Source organism: Mustela nivalis, assembly GCF_964662115.1.
Source record: "Mustela nivalis genome assembly, chromosome: 14".
In the NCBI taxonomy this organism is placed as follows: Eukaryota; Metazoa; Chordata; class Mammalia; order Carnivora; family Mustelidae; genus Mustela; species Mustela nivalis.
This window is the reverse complement of record NC_139033.1, coordinates 1,409,481-1,427,087: the sequence shown is the minus strand read 5'-3', so window position 1 is coordinate 1,427,087 and position 17,607 is coordinate 1,409,481.

Here is a 17,607-nt window from a genome sequence, read left to right as displayed (position 1 = left end):
GGGCCTGACCCACATGGGAAATTTTTGATGAATTGAGCCAGGCTTCACACCTGCACCTCCCTTCCCGTGGACTCCTGGAAACAGATCAGAAGCACCAAAGCCATTGCATTTTAGGGCAGTCCAGCCTAATGGTCAAGAACACAGGCTTCTTTTTCTTTTGGAGCACCTGGGAGCTCAGTAGGTTAGGCATCTGCCTTTGGCTCAGGTCATGATCTCAGGGTCCTGGGATCGAGCCCTGAATTGGGATCTCTGCTCAGCAGGGAGCCTGCTTCCTCCTCTTTCTCTGCCTGCCTGCTTGTGATCTCTCTCTGTTGAATAAATAACAAAAATCTTAAAAGGAACAACAACACAGACTTCTGCATCTGCCTTCAGCTCAGATCATGATCCCGGGTTCCTGGGATAGAGCCCTGTATTGGGCTCCCTGCTAGGCAGGGAGTCTACTTCTCTCTCTCCCTCTGCCCATTTTTCATGGCTCGTGCATGCTCTCTCTCTCTCTCTCTTAAATAAATAAATAAAATCTTAAAAAAAAAAAGAACACAGACTTTCAAGGTCAGAAAAACCTGGGTTTGAATGCCAGCCCTGCCACTTTCTTGCTGTGTGACCTGGAGTAAGATACTTGCCCTCTCTGGGCCTTTCTTACTCTTTCTGCAAAATGAAGATGCTGATTTCAACCTTGCAGAGCTGCTTTGCAGGATTCTCTGAGATGATGCATGTGTGTATATGACACAAGGCTCAGAGTCAGCGCTTAATACCTAGTGTTGCCACAGCTCGGTGGGTCATTTCTGAAAGCCATCACCCCCCACCCAGTCTCCTGGCTCTAGCCCTGCTTCAGTCACCAAAGTCCCTGTTCTAGCTGTGTTGTTAACATGGAGTAAGTTAAGCCACACTAACCAGGTGCCCAGATGGGCATCCAAGCTCTGCCACCCCCTGGGCTGTGTGACCTCGAGAAAGCAACTTCACCTCTCTGAGTCCCTGTTTCTTCCTATGTAACATGAGGATAGTAATAGTACCTTCCTGACAGGGTATTGTCAGGATTAGCATGCATGCTGGTAAAGCTCAGAGAGCAGCAGCTGGCGAGTGCCGAGTGCTGGCTTGCAAGGCGGCTGTACGAAGACACAATTCGCCATCTGGGCCACTTCTTCCACCGCCCTCTTTCTCCTCCCACTGCCCACCTCCTGCTCCTGCTCCACCTGCCAGTTTACAACCAGGGACTTGGCTTCTTTAGTCTCTGCTGTTAGAAAAATGATAGGCCTCCAAGATCAATGGACTCAGTCTTTAGATTCCATGGCCACAGGTCTCTAGCTTTCTTCTTAGAAGACACCTTTCTTCCAGAAGGATCTGTAGAGATCCCCCAAATATGAAGGCATATGAAAAAGCACCTGCTCAGCTAGAGAGGATGGGTGTGGGGGGGGGGCACAGAGCCACACCCCTTAAGACCCTGCTGCCCTTCCAGGCTTTGCAAGCTTCCCATCAATCCACTGACGACTCCTGGCCCACCATCACCACCACCTGCAATGGGAGGGGGAACTTTTTCTTTTTTCATTTTGTTACCATTTTAAACTCGGAGAAAGGCAGCAACAATAGGGCAAGGAACTCCTTGCACCTTCGCCCAAAGTCACTGATTTTTGCTATCTTGTTCCATTTCCTCTAAAATCCTCGTCCTCCACGTCCCCCTTCCTTTCTGCTCGCCTCTTCCTAAACTGCTCCCATTTTGCATACAGGAAAACTGAGGCCCAGGACCGGAAGTCCACAAGCTTGTCAAAGGTGTCTGGAGATATGCGGAACCTGAAATTGCAAGCAAACCGACCCCAGAACCCCGAACGGCAGCTAAAAACTCAACATTAATAAATGTCTGGTGAACGATCTATAGTACACTAGTGAGTCAGCTGCTAGTCCACAGCGCCTGTGTGTTTAGAAATAGAAAAGCCCAAATCACAAGAACATGCTGAATAATTTATTCTTCGGGAAAAAAAAAAAAAAAAAACCCTGATTGTATGAATTCTTTTAAAGCCTTTTCAGATATTTTTATAAGAAAGGCACACCTGTAATGGGATCTGTAGGGACATTTTGAGGTTTGCCACAATGTGTGGGGTGGGGGTCCCCAAAACGTCAGAGATCCCAGAGCCTTCAAAGCCTTTATGACAAGCTCTCTTGGCCCCAAAGCTCCTTGAATCTCCCTCAGATCAGGCATAAGATGGAGATTTTTCCATGTATTTTTATAAGGAGGCTGTATGTACCTTTTTATGTGGGTCATAAAAAAAATGTAGAAAATTTCAAAAACACGGAGCAACACAAGAAATTCGTCATAGCAACAGAGCTGCCTCTCCTATTTTTGAAAAGTGAGCTGCTCCCTCCTCCCCTTAGTACAGAAAGTTTATTTTCCTGCCGGGGCCTCTGACTCAGGGGCAAGCCCAGAACTCAGTCAGCTGCTCCTGAGGAGAGAAAGTAGCCTCGGGGGTCATGGCCTCAGGCGAGGGTGGGTGACGCCCAAGGGTTCCAGGCTGCAGATCCCCCTCAACTAACATGTCCTCCAGGCACCCTGGTGCCCCTGGCATTTCTGATCACCACATGGGCCACCCTTCCTGTGCTCCTCCACACACTCCCATTCCATGGGCCTCTTCAGAACAGCCCCACCTTACAGGAGCCCAGCTGGGGCGCTCAGACCAGCTCTGTAACTATCTAACCAGCCAGTAAACCCCAGCTAAACAAGACTCTCTCCTAGGACCACACCATGACCCAGGGGCTAAAGGGGTAAACAACAAACAAATGGGGGGCCAGAAGTCTGACCCAGGCCTGCTTTCTAATTGGGGACGTCCTATCGGATGATAAAAGAGATATTACCGCAGCCCATGGGGTTCAACATGGCAACTGGAGGTGGCGGTGGTGGGGCGGGGGGGGGGGGGCGGGAATTGAGAGCACAGTGTGGGTTTGAATCCTGCCTCACCAGTCACCAGCTGTGTGACCTAAGGCAAGCACCTTAACCTCTCTGTGCCTCAGCTCCCTCTCATGGGTATTATTAGTAACTGTGAGTTATGGTGGGGATGACTGGTATTAACTCATATGAGGACTTCTCATAGTCCCTGGCCCAGAGCAGAATCTTAATAAAGGTTGATCATCATCTCCTTACCCCAGTCCTTCATAACACTTTTGGTGACCACCTTATACAATCAAAGGAATGAAATCAAAATCCAGGTTCCATCAATTACCAGCTGAGTGACCTTGAACAAGTTACAAAACGTCATTAATGCTGATTTCTCATCTGTAAAATGGGGATATAATACAAACATTTATAATATCATATAATAATACAAACACATAGCTCAGCTCCCGGCTCATGGTCAGTGTTCCTAAACTCTGGCTGTTATTATTATGAGGGGTCAGGAAACTATAGCCCATGAGCCAAATCTGGCCCACTGCTTGTTTTTGTAAATAAAGTTTTATTGGAATACAGCCATGCCCATTCATTTACCTACTGGCTATGACTGCTTTCTTGCTACAAGGGCAGGGCTGAGGAGTTTTGATGAGCCACTGTATGGCTCACAAAGCCAAAAATATTGACTATCTGGCAGTTTAAGAAAAAGTTTCCTGATTTTTATCATCTCGACCTTTCATGGCAATAATTGCAGTACAGAGACATTTCATCTCTCTCAGGAGACCATACAAATTAAGATTTGCTTTCCAGGAAGCCCTAGCAACCCACAGTTGAGCTCCAATGGTCCCAAAGCTTCCTTATATGATTGGCGATCCTAGTGTACAGAGAGGGGGGGATGTAGCTTTCCTTGGTTTCCCAGAGACGCCGGTGGACCCATGAGAAGTCCACAAGCGCAGGAACGTAAACACTACAAAAGCTGGCCTGCATCCAAATCCGTGCCCTCCTCCGGTTCCCTGGGCTGGCCAGTTCTCGGACAGTCCCGCTTCAGGGCCCCAGACGCTGAGGCTTCATTGATAAGCTTTCTCTTGGTGCTACTTAGGCACCCACGCTGAGCAGCTGGCTGCTTCCCGGTGCAGGACACTTCACATTCCTTTCGTGTGATGTGTGTGGTGTTGGGGTAAGAGAAAGGCCATGGAGGGAGGCGGGGTGAGGCAAGAATTGGGAATTCAGCAAAGGAAACCTGTGAATTATTCACCACAGAAAGATGTCTTCCTGTCTGGTCCTCTCCCTACTTCGGCAGGAGAATCTGGCCTGCCTCTTGGCCTGATGGGATTCTGGTTGTGGGGTATACAACCCGGCACAGAAAGGTATTTGTAGATCTCCCAGATCCTAAGGATCCCCGTGGCCATGCTCCCGGGCTTCGTCCCATGGTTTCCACTATTCTAGGAGTATTGGTTCCCAAAACCCAAATGGGGCCTTGATGTCACCTAGAAGACCAGGCTGGACTCAGCCAACTGCAGTCCCTATCTTTACTGGAGGTCACCAAGACTGGTGACATCCGGGCACCCAGATGCCACGCCCCCTGCTTTGTCTCTTCAGCTCATTGGCTCTTGTTTCTTCCCAGCACGCTGCCAGGGACAGCCAGAGGACGCATGCCCTGCTGAGATCCAGCTGGCGTCCCCAGGCTAGGCCAGATCAGGTGAAGACAGGACTTCCTCCCTAGACTGCAGGCTCTGTGAGGGCTAGGACCAGGCCTATCCGACTTTCTGCTGAAGCTGCGAATCTTCAAACAGCCCACACACAGGAAGTGATGCGCAAACGTCTAAGTCTACAAACGCTGCGGTGGGAGGAAGGAAATCCTGTTGAGTCGAGCTTCAAGGTGTTACGTAATTGTAACAACACGAACGTAAGAATGACATCTTTCTTTCATTTATTAGAATATAACAATGCTTCTGAGCCCCCCGCCCTCAGGAAATCCACTGACAGTCTGTGGGTCTGTGAGGAGGCTGTAAACACGTAACATTATCCGTGTGAGTGCACAAGGTTTTCTAGGGAGGGTGTCCGACGTTTTCATTAGATTTTCAAAAGATTTCCAGAACCTCAAATGGTTTGTAAACATGAGACCCCAAATCTGATCCCTAGCTGCGTCCCTAATGCCTATTGCAACGGTGGGTGCATGATAGGTTCTGGAGAAAGGTTTGCTGGATGAATCGATTATGGAACGACTGTTTGAAACCACAAACTGCCAAGCTGCCTGATGATCAGATTTCTTGGATGGCCGAAACACCCTCATTTGGGATTTGGGATTTGGGGATAATTCAAATGGATTCTTTTTTTGTCAGCAGGAAGGGAGTGGTATGTGGATGGTACAAACAAGAATGAGCAGCCACTGACCCTGGAGGGTGTCCACACTGGCCAGCAGAGGCTTTTCTTGCCGTTGGCACTGAAGCAGCCTCCCCAAGGAACTGCATGGAGGGGAGGTTTTCTTCTTCCAGACAGCTGTTGTCTGTAACCCAGAAGGACCAAAACCGCCTTTCCTGGAAGATATTCTGGGATTCCTTCTACCTGTACTTCCCCTTCATGGACCTTAAAATTCTCTCCCCAGACAAGCACAGTGGAGCCCAGACCTGGCTAGAAAACCCACGCATCCCACAATTCAGTGACATTCAGCGACTTTAGTAAAGGTGTTTTCCTTTGTAAATAATAGCACCAGAGGACACAGTGAACAGGCACTTAAATGCAGTATAGGGGAGGGCATGTGGGGGCAGGAGAGTTTTGGAAAGCAAACAGCCCAAGAGTCGTAAAAGCATTCACACCTTGTGCAGAGTAATTACACTTCTGGAAGTCTGTCTTAAGGAGACCATAAGAATTGTGCACAAAGATTTATTTCTACAGATATATAGCTTCACATGATGGATAATAGCAAAGAAGCTGAAACAATTCGAGGGTTCAACAACAGGTATTAGGTAAGAAAATCATGGCACGCTCAGATGAAATATTAAATCATATCATAAAATCATTTCTGGAAGACAGTCTTGAAACTTCATAAACATTTAAAAACTTTTGTGCTTCAAAGGGTATCATCAAGAAAGTGAAAAGACAACCCACAGAATGGGAGAAAAGATTTGCAAGTCACATATCTGATGAGAGGATTGTGTCTAGAATATAAAAAGAACTTTTGTAACTCACTATAAAAAAGCAATTCAATAACTGATTTAAAAGTGGACAAATGATTAAAAAAAAAGTGGGCAGATGAGGGGTGCCTGGGTGGGGTGGGTCAGCTGGTTAAGCGTCTGATTCTCAATTTCAGCTCAGTTCATGATCTCAGGGTCCCAGGATCAAGCTCCATGTTGGGCTCCGCACTCAACAGGGAGTTAGCTGGAGGATTCTCTTCTCCCATACCCTCTGCCCTTCCCCCTCCTTGTACTCTCTCTCTCACACACTCTCTCTCTCAAATAAATAAATAAATCTTTAAAAAATAAAGATAAAAAAAATTTTTAAAAGCAGGCAAATGACCTAAACAGACATTTCTCCAAAGAAGGTATACACATGACCAATAAGCATGTGAAAAGATGCTCAACATTATTAGTCATTAGGGAAATGCAAATCAAAACCACAGTGAGATCCACACTTCACACCCACTAGGACGGCTACAATAGCACGAGTTGGAGAGGATGTGGAGCAATGGGAACCCTCAGACATGGCTGGTGGGAACATACAATGACACAGCCATGCTGGAAAAATAGCCTGGCGGTTCCTCAAAAGAAGCAAGCAGAGTTACCATATGACCCAACACTCCGCTCTGAGAACACACCCGAGAGACGTGAAAATCCATGTCCATAAGCCAATGTTTACGGCACTATTACCCATAACGGCCGAGGAGGAGAATAAACAAAATTTGGTACAGTCACATAACAGATTGTTCGGCTATACAAAAGAAAAGAAGGGTGCCTGGGTGGCTCAGTCGGTTAAGTGTCTACCTTTGGCTCAGGTCATGATCTCGGGATCCTGGGATCGAGTTCTGCATCAGGCTCCTTGCTCAGCAGGGAGTGTGCTTCTCCCTCTTCCTCTGCTGCTCACCCTGCTTGTGCTCTTTCTCTCTCTCAAATAAATAAATAAATAAATAAATAAATAAATAAATAAAGTCTTGAAAGAGATGAGGTACTCACAAGCAGTACAATGAGGATGAGCTTTGAAAACGTGATGCTAAGTGAGAGAAGCCAGACACAAAAGACCACATATTGTGTAATTCCATTTATTTGCAAGATCCAGAAGCAGCAAATCTACAGAGACAGAAAGCAGATTCGTGGTTGGGGCTGGAGGGAAATGAAGAGTGGCTGGCTGCTAATGCGTACAGGATTTATTTTTGAGGCGAAGGAAATGCTCTAAAATTGGTTGTGGTGATAGTCGTACACTTTTGAGAACATAGTAAAAGCCAGGAAATGCACAGCTTTAAATGGGTGAATTGTATGGTGTAAATTATATGTCAGTAAAGCTATTTTATATATACTATTATAAAATAAATGTTATATGTTAAGCATATCATATATAAGCACATTATATAACATAAATATATGTATATATTAAGTATAGATATATGTAATATGTTCCATACACTGTGTATACATACTGTCATATGTGTTATATATAACATATATACATACAAAATAAATGATGCCCAATGAATATCATATTTTTAAAATATCTTAGACTTTTACAAATACTTCTCACTCACCAAATGACAAAATATGACTGCGTAATTTTGAGGGTCTAGCGTGGAGCCTAAGCCACGAGCCACATTTTTCTTGGAGCTTCAAGCTTTAGTTACACAAGTCAGGCACATTCTGCCTTCCATTTCAAAATATGACCATGTTAATTTTAATATAAAAAGATTTATTTTCTCCAAACCCATGAATTAAGTTGATGCTCTAGGAAAAAAAGAAAAAAATATTTACTAACTTGGGGAAATGGCCGTAACCTAATAGTAAGTGGACATAATACAGTGGTAAGCAGGTACAAAGCTCTGTTTGCAGGATATGAGTCTACCAGGGGGTGGGGGAAAGGAGAGGAAATTACATATACAGCAGAGAAAAAGACCAAAGGGATATATGCCAAGAGATTATCAGTGGTTATCTTTAGGTTGTGGGATTGTGATTTTTTTTTTAACTTCTTGGTACTTTTTTTCCTTTTCCATATTTTTAAAGAATGTTGCATAATATTGAAGAGTAAACATTTTTTGGTCCAGCAGAGGAGGCCCAGGAGGGAAAATATCAGGCAATGTTTTTCTGGAGATGACTTAGCACAGCCCTCCCTGTGGTGTGAGCACACTCACGCCCCTGGGATTGCAGCTGGGCCCTAAATGGAAGGACACGTTCGCTCACGGAGGCTCCCAGCATCCCCTGCTTTCTACGGGTGTTGGCGGAGAAGGTAGATTTATTCCCAGAGGGGTGATGAGGCCAGAGGCTTTGCAAAATAGCAGGAAGAAAGACAAGCAGTTCATCACTATGTGACAATAGCAGATAAGGACTGGATATGACGTGGGGGACAGAGCTCTGGACTGGGTGGGCATCAAGAGACATGGGTTCAAACTTCTGTTTTGCTCCCAGCCAGCAGGATGACCTTAGTCAAATCACCTTCTTTCTCAGGCCTTTGCCTCCCCCTCTGAAATGAGGGCACTCGGTCCTTCTATTTTGATGGTTTATGATTCTGTAATCTCACATGTGCTGCCTTTGTTTCTACCGTTCATGTAACAGACAGTCTACAGCTCTTCCTACTGACTGCCCATCACAGTCCCAGCCCCCAGGATCTCAAGAGCCATTCTGCCCCCAAAAGTAATGTCTGAATTGACACATGACACTTTTCAATCTCCCTAATCAGAGAAGACTTTCTGAACAAGACAGCGTGAGCAAACAGCATTCCGCACCCTCTGTACCCTTGAACCTGGTCAAGTGTGAGGATATTTATTGAACATTGACCAGGGACCAACCACTCACGCTGTGGTACAAGTAAGATACATCCCGCTTTCTCGGAGCCTACAGGATCAACAATAATTACTAATTACAGACCACCTATCCTGTTTGACAGGGTAATTCACATACACTACTTTTTTTTTTTTTTTAGATTTTATTTATTTGAGAGGTAGAGAGCACGCATGAGCAGGGGTGAGTGGCAGAGGGAGAGGGAGAAGCAGGCCCCCCACTGAGCAGGGAGCTCAATGTGGGGCTCGATCCCAGGACCCCGGGATCCTGATGTGAGCCGAAGGCAGATGCTTAACCCACTGAACCACCCAGGAGCCCCTATGTTACTTTTTTATAAGCTACACATCAGTACTTTAAGGCTGATGCCATTATTCACGTTTTACAGCTGAGAAATTACAGACTAAGAGAAGTAGGTGCCCAAGGTCACAGAACAAACAGGTGGTAAAATTGGGATTCCAAACCCCATTAGTGACTCTTCCAAGTCACCTGTGATTTGTCAGTGGTTTTTTTTTTTTTTTAAGATTTCGTTTATTTGACAGAAATAGAGAGATCACAATAGGCAGAGAGGCAGAGAGAGAGAGGGAAGCAGGCTCCCCGCTGAGCAGAGAGCCCAACGTGGGGCTCGATCCCAGGACCCTGAGATCATGACCGAAGCTAAAGACAGAGGCTTAACCCACTGAGCCACCCAGGAGCTGGTCAGTGGTTCTTAACCTTACAGTTTATATACAACAAAAGACCTCAAGGTCCACCCAGTTTCTACCCTTTTTGATTTGTCTGTAAGAAAGAACTGGAGAAAAACAAAATTAGTTGTTGTAAATTTGATACTGAAACATTAAACTTGACATTGACTTTATAAGAGCAAACTTTGAGTTCATACAAATGAATTTGTGAGAAGCAATACCCTTTAATATGGACAAGACACTAAATATGTAATGAGTCACAACATGAGAAAATTATTCTCTTTTCAATTTTTTTCCCAATCCATCTAATTATACCCAAGAAAAGGTCTCAATTTGGTACTAACAGATCTTTACCACATTTTCCAATACTTGCAGAGCTTCCTTTATAACAAAGAAAGAGCAAGCATCAGGCTCAGAGCCTTGGTATCCAGCTAACAGTATCTGGCTAATATTTAATAACATTGTTTATTTTCATTGTTTATTGGGAGTGGTGCTTGGTGGGTATATTCTATTTGAGGAAAGTGAAAGCTGGTTTCCTATTTACTGTGGTCATGTAGATTTTCTTTTTGAGCTACACTTACTGATAGTTAAGGAGTCCATTTACTGACATTTTTAATGAGTAGATTTCCAGAAAAATATTAAATTCATGATACCATAGAGGTGGTATACAAGCAGGACCAAAAAAAAAAAAAAAGTGGAGCTGAAATGACCAAACCTTGAGAAATGATGCCCAGTGAAATTAAAAATAACCCAGCCATGTAATTATATTGTCCTGGAAATATATTGCAAGTTACCTAAATAGCACACATTCACAGTAGACCATCACTATTAAAGCACATTTTTGAGGGTTTACGTATGCAGTTACTTTAGCAACAGAGATATAACTGAAACATATTTGAACCGCAAGACATACATGCCTGAAGGTCTAATTATTGGAAGATTACAGACCTAAGAAATACAGCTGTGCCTCAGTGCACACTACAGGGTTGACAGAACACCTCACGGTAATTGGATAAACCAAGTCTACATAGAAGATGTATGGAAAAGAAGAACCTTTCCCCAACTGTCGAGCCCTCAGACAGATGTGAATGCAGAATTGCATATATTTATCCACTCACTCGTTCAAACATTCCTCACGATGTTTATTTTATTGAGTACAGTTCCGTGCACTGGAAATACAATGTACTCTGGCGAGCCTCCGGGCCAGAAGGGGGCGCCAGACATCATGCCCAAGCTCATGAGTGCCTGGCAACTGGGCTCTGGGAAGAGCACAGTTCTTTGAAAACTTCTAACAAAGCAACCTGCCTCCCTAGGGCTGGTCAGAGAAAGCTTCCTGGAGGAAGGGGCCATCAAGTTCGGAGCTAAAGAAGAGGAATTAACCAGAGGGGGTGGGAGAAGAAAAGGAGGTAAAAAGCCAGGAGCATCCACCTAGGTGTCCCATGCACCTCTCATACAGTGAGCCACCCTGGGCCATCCTCCAAGTGTCATCTTTGCATTTGAAACTATGTATTTCATATGTCGTGGTCCCTAAATGCACGCCTGCACGGGTCTCCATTCTTCAGTGGGTGTACAGCTGTCTGATCCCAACACACAGGGAAAATGGAGAGGGTGGGTGGGATTCCAGCATCAGCTTCCCATGGGATTTGAAAGACCGATTTTTGACCGTAAGCTTTTGTCATAGGCACCAATGTAGAGGTTCTCAGTCAGGGACTGCGCTTAGGACTGTGGGGAGCTTCTCAGCCTCCCTGTCCAGGCTGCACCAAGACCACAACCAACCCTTAAGCAGGTTGGGGCCGGTGATCAGCAACATTTAAAGCTCTTCGGAGCAATGTATGGCCGAGGCTGAGAACTACACAGGGACTCTAACCCGGGTGGAAGATTCAAATCTACGAAAACTTACTGAGCACCTGCTCTGTGCCAGGCAGCAGGCTGGGGGTGGGGATAGTGAGCCTAAGATCCCACAGCCATCTGAGAATCAGAGAATCAGAGGCTGCACCCGCTCTCAGTGAAAGTATGGAAACCCAGGTAAAGATAAAAAGTGCTTTGCTCCCATGAATTGCCTGGGGGATCTGAGCAGGTCTGGATGGATGCACAAGAGTCTGCATTCTAATGCGCTCCCAGTGTCAATGCAGGACCAAGAATCACTTGTGGATGGCAAGGTTCTCCAGGAAACCTCTTCAACCGGGGCTGCTGCTCCCCACCATTTCTCCACCTCTCTGACAGTCCCAAGCATCGCCTGGAGGTGATAACAAAGTATAAAGAAAGAACAAAATACACCCTGGCAACCAGTCAGGTACACACCTGTGTCTTGTCCAGGCTTCAAAGCCCCAGGGCAGTGGCCCGTTCCCACCCACCACACACCTTTAGAGCATGTAGCAAATCTCAGGAAGAAAGCGAAGGGGCTGGGATGAAAGATGGGGTGCTGGGAAGGTGGTTGTCATAAATAGCAAACCATCTGCACGCCCCCACTGCCTAAGGAGTCGCCCATCTGGGGCCAGAACAAAGGCAGCAAAATTCAAGAGGCAAAGAGATCAAAAGGGCCTCGGAGGCTCTCCTGCAGCGAGTCTTCGCTTCTAATTAATCACTTATCCTTGGCAAATCAATTGTGCCAGTGTTAAAATCTATGCTCCAAGGACAAGGGATAGGGTGGGAGTTGGTAGCAAGAAAGTCTTTGGAGCCCACGCTCAGGGCAGTGAATTCTGGGGAGGGGATGCTAAGGGCTAACAGCCCTGACCTGTTCAGCAGGGCCAGGAAGAGAACAGATCAGGAGACATGAATGCTTCCAGAGGCCAGGCTGGCCACAAGAACCAATGAACAGGCTGGGGGTGAGTAGAGGCAGCCCAAGGAACTGGGGCCAATGGGGACTGTGTGCTCTGACCCCATAGGGTAGCGACTCCTCAGTCCTGCTCCCTCACTGCCCAGCAGAAAGGCAGACCTGTTTCTACACTTCTAGAACATGTGCCAGATCTTCCTTTCTGTTTTGCCTGAAAAGGGGGTGCCTCGGTGGCACAGTTGGTGGGGCGTCCAAATCTTGGTTTTGGCTCAGGTGGTGATCTTGGGAGAGTGACCTCAGGCTGGTGAGATTGAGCTCTACGCACAGCAGAGTTGGCTTGAGATTCTCTTCCCCTCTCCCTCTGCCCCTCCAGCTCGTCCTCTAAACAAGCAAGCAAGCAAGCAAACAAACAAACAAAGTTGAAAATGCCTGAAAATATGATTTCTTTAAATATGAAATCTCCTGGCTTACAGAAGCCAGCTCAAATTGTTTTTGAAACAGCATGTTGTCCATCAAAATCTGTCTGAGAACTACATATGCAGAGCAGGCTGCCAATCTGTGAGGTCTGAAACAGGGACCGGACTGTAAGAATGACCTGGACAGTTAAACGGTGTGTGGGCAGGGACTTGTTCGGGGAGCTCAGAGGAGGAGAACGTGGGTAGACAACTTCCTGAACACAAGGGAGGGAGGTGTCCCTGAAGCCCTCCAGAAACCCCAGGGGAAGATATTAAAGGGAGAGTAGGTCCTCCAAGCAGGGGCTGGTTGCCTTTGTAATTAGGGCAAGAGTGCCCCTGCAGGTCCCATGTGTATAATGCCAGAGGCATGCACTCCAGTCACATCTTGGTAGCACTTATGGAGCATGTACTATATGCCGGTATGGTGCTAAGTGGTTTAGGTGTATTACCTCATTTAATCCTCACAACAACCCCACGGGGTGTTACTATTACCCCCACTTTATAGACGAGCAAACTGACCTGGGCAGTCTGGCTCCAGGGCCCATTCTCTTCATTGCATGCAGCCCTGCCTCTCTTAATTCCCACAATGCCTTTCACAGAGCTCGGCATGGAGCAGGCGCTCAGGAAATGTCCACCCCGTTGAAACAAAGACCCACTAGAATCTGATGGTGTGATTTCAACTGATTTGAGGTGCTATTTCAAGAACTGGCTCATGGTTCCTGCTGGGGCTGCGTCCTCCCCCGGGTAATAGCCTCATCATGGTGTTCAGTGCAAGGAGAAGGAGCCCCCAGCCCCTGCTCCCCTTCCTCCCGGGACTCTGCAGCTTCTAGCTTCTGTCTATCTGGTTGCCTTCAATCCTCGCCCAGCTCTGTGGCTCATGCTTCCCTCCTGGGACATGTTTCAGACGTCTCCTGAGAACCTGTCTTAGTGTTAGAGCCCTCAGAAGACCGTCTCATGCAGTGCAGTGTACCTAGAAGGGGAGGATGGCGTTATCTCCCCAAAGCTAAACCCTGTTGGGGACTGTTTAACCCTTCCCTGCCTCTGGAATTGTAAAGCCCCTAGAAGAAAATTCCCACTGTCTGGAAGGCAGAGTTTTCACCTGTGGGAATTCCACATCCCACCAGCTGCTCGTTACTATGTGGGAAATACACAAAATGGGACAGGCTCAGCAGCCTGTTTTGGTAACCGCAGAAACTGGTGGCTGAGCCCGAACACTGGCTTGAAGTCACATGGTTCTACTTCCAGATCTGCCAATAAACATTCATTCTTGTGTCCATTCATTCATTCATTTGACAAATACGCGACGTGTTATGTTCTAACCACTGATGTGGGTGCTAGAGAAGCAGAGAAAAGCTAAGAGGTCCCCATGAAATCCCTGTGAGACCGCCGGGAGGTCAGGGGTCCTCTCCGAATCTCGACCTCTTTTTCTGTAAAGTGAGGGTGCTTATGAAGACACAAGATCCCTGCAAAGTCCTAATCTCCATCTCTAGCCACAAGGCCTCCTGAATGGGGCACCTGGATGGGGCGCCTGGGTGGCTCAGTCAGTTAAGCATCTGCCTTTGGCTCAGGTCTTGATCCTGGGGTCCTAGGATTGAGCCCCCCATTGGGCTCCCTGCTCAGCGGGGAGTCTGCTTCTTCTTCTCCCTCTACCCCACTCCCGGTTTGTGCTCTACCCGCCCCCTGCAAAAAAAATTAATCAAAATCTTAAAAAAAAAAAAAAAGGCATCCTGGTGCCATGAAAGGAGCACTGGAAAGAGTCAGGATGCAGCCTTGGGCTGAGTGCCCCTGAAGAGGTCACTTCTGTGGACCTAATTTCTCCATCAGGAGATGGAGAGGGCTGCTCCGCAGGATCCCTCAAGAACCTGTCTAATTCTGTGACTCTCCAGTTCACATATTCTCGGATTCCAGCATGAGAATAGCCTGTGACTCTAGGAACGGACATCCTCCCCTTCTGGGTGCAAATCTCCTCCTTCTGGGATGCTTTCCATCACGCCAAGCAGCAGAAAGTAGCTCGCTTCTTGCCAAGTGTACACAGAAGACTGTGGGGCACTTCCCAGGAGCTGCCCTCCCAGGATTCCCAGTTTACCTTCCCCATCATTCTCTTAATCTCTGCAAATTTAGTGGTGCCACCATAAGCTGCCTAGAGAATATAGCTGACCCAGCACCAATAAATCAGAAGCTCTTGGTGATGCTTCTAACTAAATGATAGTCCCAGGCAGGCTGGGGATGTTGAAGTTGTCCTGGGAGAGATTTAACCCTGCATCCTGCTCAGGTGGGGGGACATGCCAGAGGGGACAGGGAGTGTGGCGAGATGAAGCAGCCCCCGGAGTCACCCCTGGGTATTTGGGGAGAACCAGACCTTAGCCTTCCCAGTCAGGACTGCCTCTATCTTGCCTGAAAGGAAAACGTCCTCCAGAGAGAAGGAAGAAAAGATGTCCCAGGGTTAAAGAAAGAGATGCCAACTCAGAAACCTTAATTAGAATCCCTGCTCTTTTGAAAATTCTCTACTTGGCCAGTTTTTCCATCTATAAAATGGGGATCTCAGTAAACAGGGACGTGTCCTACTCTTTTTTTTTTTTTAAGTAGGCTCCATGCCCAGTGTGGAGCCCAATGCAGGACTTGAACTCATGACCCTGAGATAAAGAGCTGAGCTGACGTCAAGGGTCGGACACTTAACCAACTGGGCCAGCCAGGTACCCCAACACGTCCTACTCTTGACCTTGTACTTTTTGGTGGTAATCATGGACTGGCCCCATTTCACACAGAAAAGGAAATAGGCTCAGAACAGTGAAGTGACTTGCCCAAGGTCTTGTAGAGAATAGGGGTTCAGTCCAAGGCCTCACGCCCCAACACTGTGCCTTCTTTCCTGCAGTGGGAATCCTGGGTCCTATCTGGCTGCCTTTCGACTTTGGGGAACTGACACCCACAAGGAGAGCCCAGCTGCATGCCACATCCGGGCACCTCTGAGGGCCAGTGGGACGGTGTGATGCCTGTAGTCTTCCTACACACCTCCAGGCTCTGCATTCCCTTCCCTTTAGCGACTCCAAGAAACAGGCAGATGGGCAGCCCCAGGCCAGGCTGAAGATCCTTTGGAGTCAGTTTCTAGTGGGGACCATGTCCAAGAGCATCCCATGCCCTGCCAGGAGCTGCTGGGAAATTCTAGCCAAACCTCGATCACGGGAAGCAGGTTCTGCTTGGACAGAGGTGAGGAACCGCAGTGGGGGCAGCTTATACTGGTCCTCTCACTGACTTGGGGTCTCTAAGAGCTTCTAAGCCTCTTAGGCTCCCAGCTGCCCTGACTCAGAAGTCAAGGGCCCCGTGTCCTAGGAGACACAGAAGGCCGCCTCTGTGTTTTCACAGCACTCTACCCAGAGTCTAGAGTCTCCTTCATGCCTCCCATAAAGGCAAAATCATTGGTCCTTACAGCTAAAAAGATGACCCAGTGTGATGGCTTTTCAATATTTAAAAATGGTTTTTAAGGGCACCTGGGTGACTCAGTTGGTTAAGCAACTGCCTTCGGCTCAGGTCATGATCCCAGAGTCCAGAAATCGAGTCCCACATCAGGCTCCCTGCTCAGAAGGGAGTCTTCTTCTCCCACTGACCTCTCTCCTCTCATGCTCTCTCTCTCTCTCTCTCAAATAAATAATAAAATCTTTTAAAAAAATGGTTTTTAAGACATCAAACCCTTTCTTCAAACAAAACCTTATTGAAAACCCCAATTATGCAGAACAGATAAAAGGAGAACACACAGTTGGTAACTATCTCAGTTCCCACCCACCTGTCTGCATCCTGCCTCCCCAGGCAGCCCTAGGGCACTTCCACAGAACCCTGGCCCCAAGGAACCCAGTTTGCAAACCAGTGCTTAGTTAGATGGGGAAATGGACCCAGAAGGGAAGTGCATGGTCAGGGTTACCCAGATACATAGTGCAAAGGTGAGGCCCTTCCAGGAGGGGCTGCTGAAAGCCCAAACAGGAGGCAGACAGACCCTCAGCCAAAACAAAATCTGCTTGTGTGGATTTGCCCCAGACCAGAATATTTTGGTTGCTTTGTTAATTAGTGGTTATTTGATTGTTTAGTTGTTCTGTGTTCTGGTTGTGTGATTTACTAGTTGCTCACTGAATGGTTGAGTAGTTAGTTGGCTGGTTTACTGGGTAGTGGATTAGCTGGCTATCTGATGAGTTGGTTAGTGTGTTGATTCATGGTTAGTTGGTGTTCCGTTACTTGATTGAGTGGTTAGTTGGCTGGGTAGATGGCCAGTTCCATGACTGGCTAGCTAGTTGATTGTGTGCTTCATTGTTTCTTAATTGGCTGGTTGGACAAATGAGTGAGTCGCTCTACTGTGATTGCCTACAGTGGTGCTTTGGAGAAGGTTCTGAGACATGAGATGCATATCTGATGGAAGAGGCACCGAGCAGATGGCCTAAGACACGGAGCGAAGAGTGAGACGCACTCACAGACCTCCGTAAAAGTAGCCAGAGCTGGTGTGTCCACTTCTTGACCTAGGAGGTGAACGGCTGAGCCAAGAATATGAGCGTCTTATATAACTGTAAAGCCTGGTGCACAGGTCAGTGGTCCCCTCCCACTCCCGTGGTGGGGGTCCCAGTGCCCCCTGGTTTCCTCCATCCCTCCACCCCCTCCAACCCTCCATCCCATTACCCGCAAGCAACTCTGCTCTTCAGTCCTTTACTGCCCTGGGGTGTCAGTGAAGGGCAACAGCTCAGTGTGTTTGAATATACATATTTTTGAGAGAAGGAGCATTCATGGAACTATTTCAGCCATCCTACATACAGCACATAGTATTGGAACTGGAATAAAAGATTCTTCTAGGACCCAGTGGTCACATCCTATG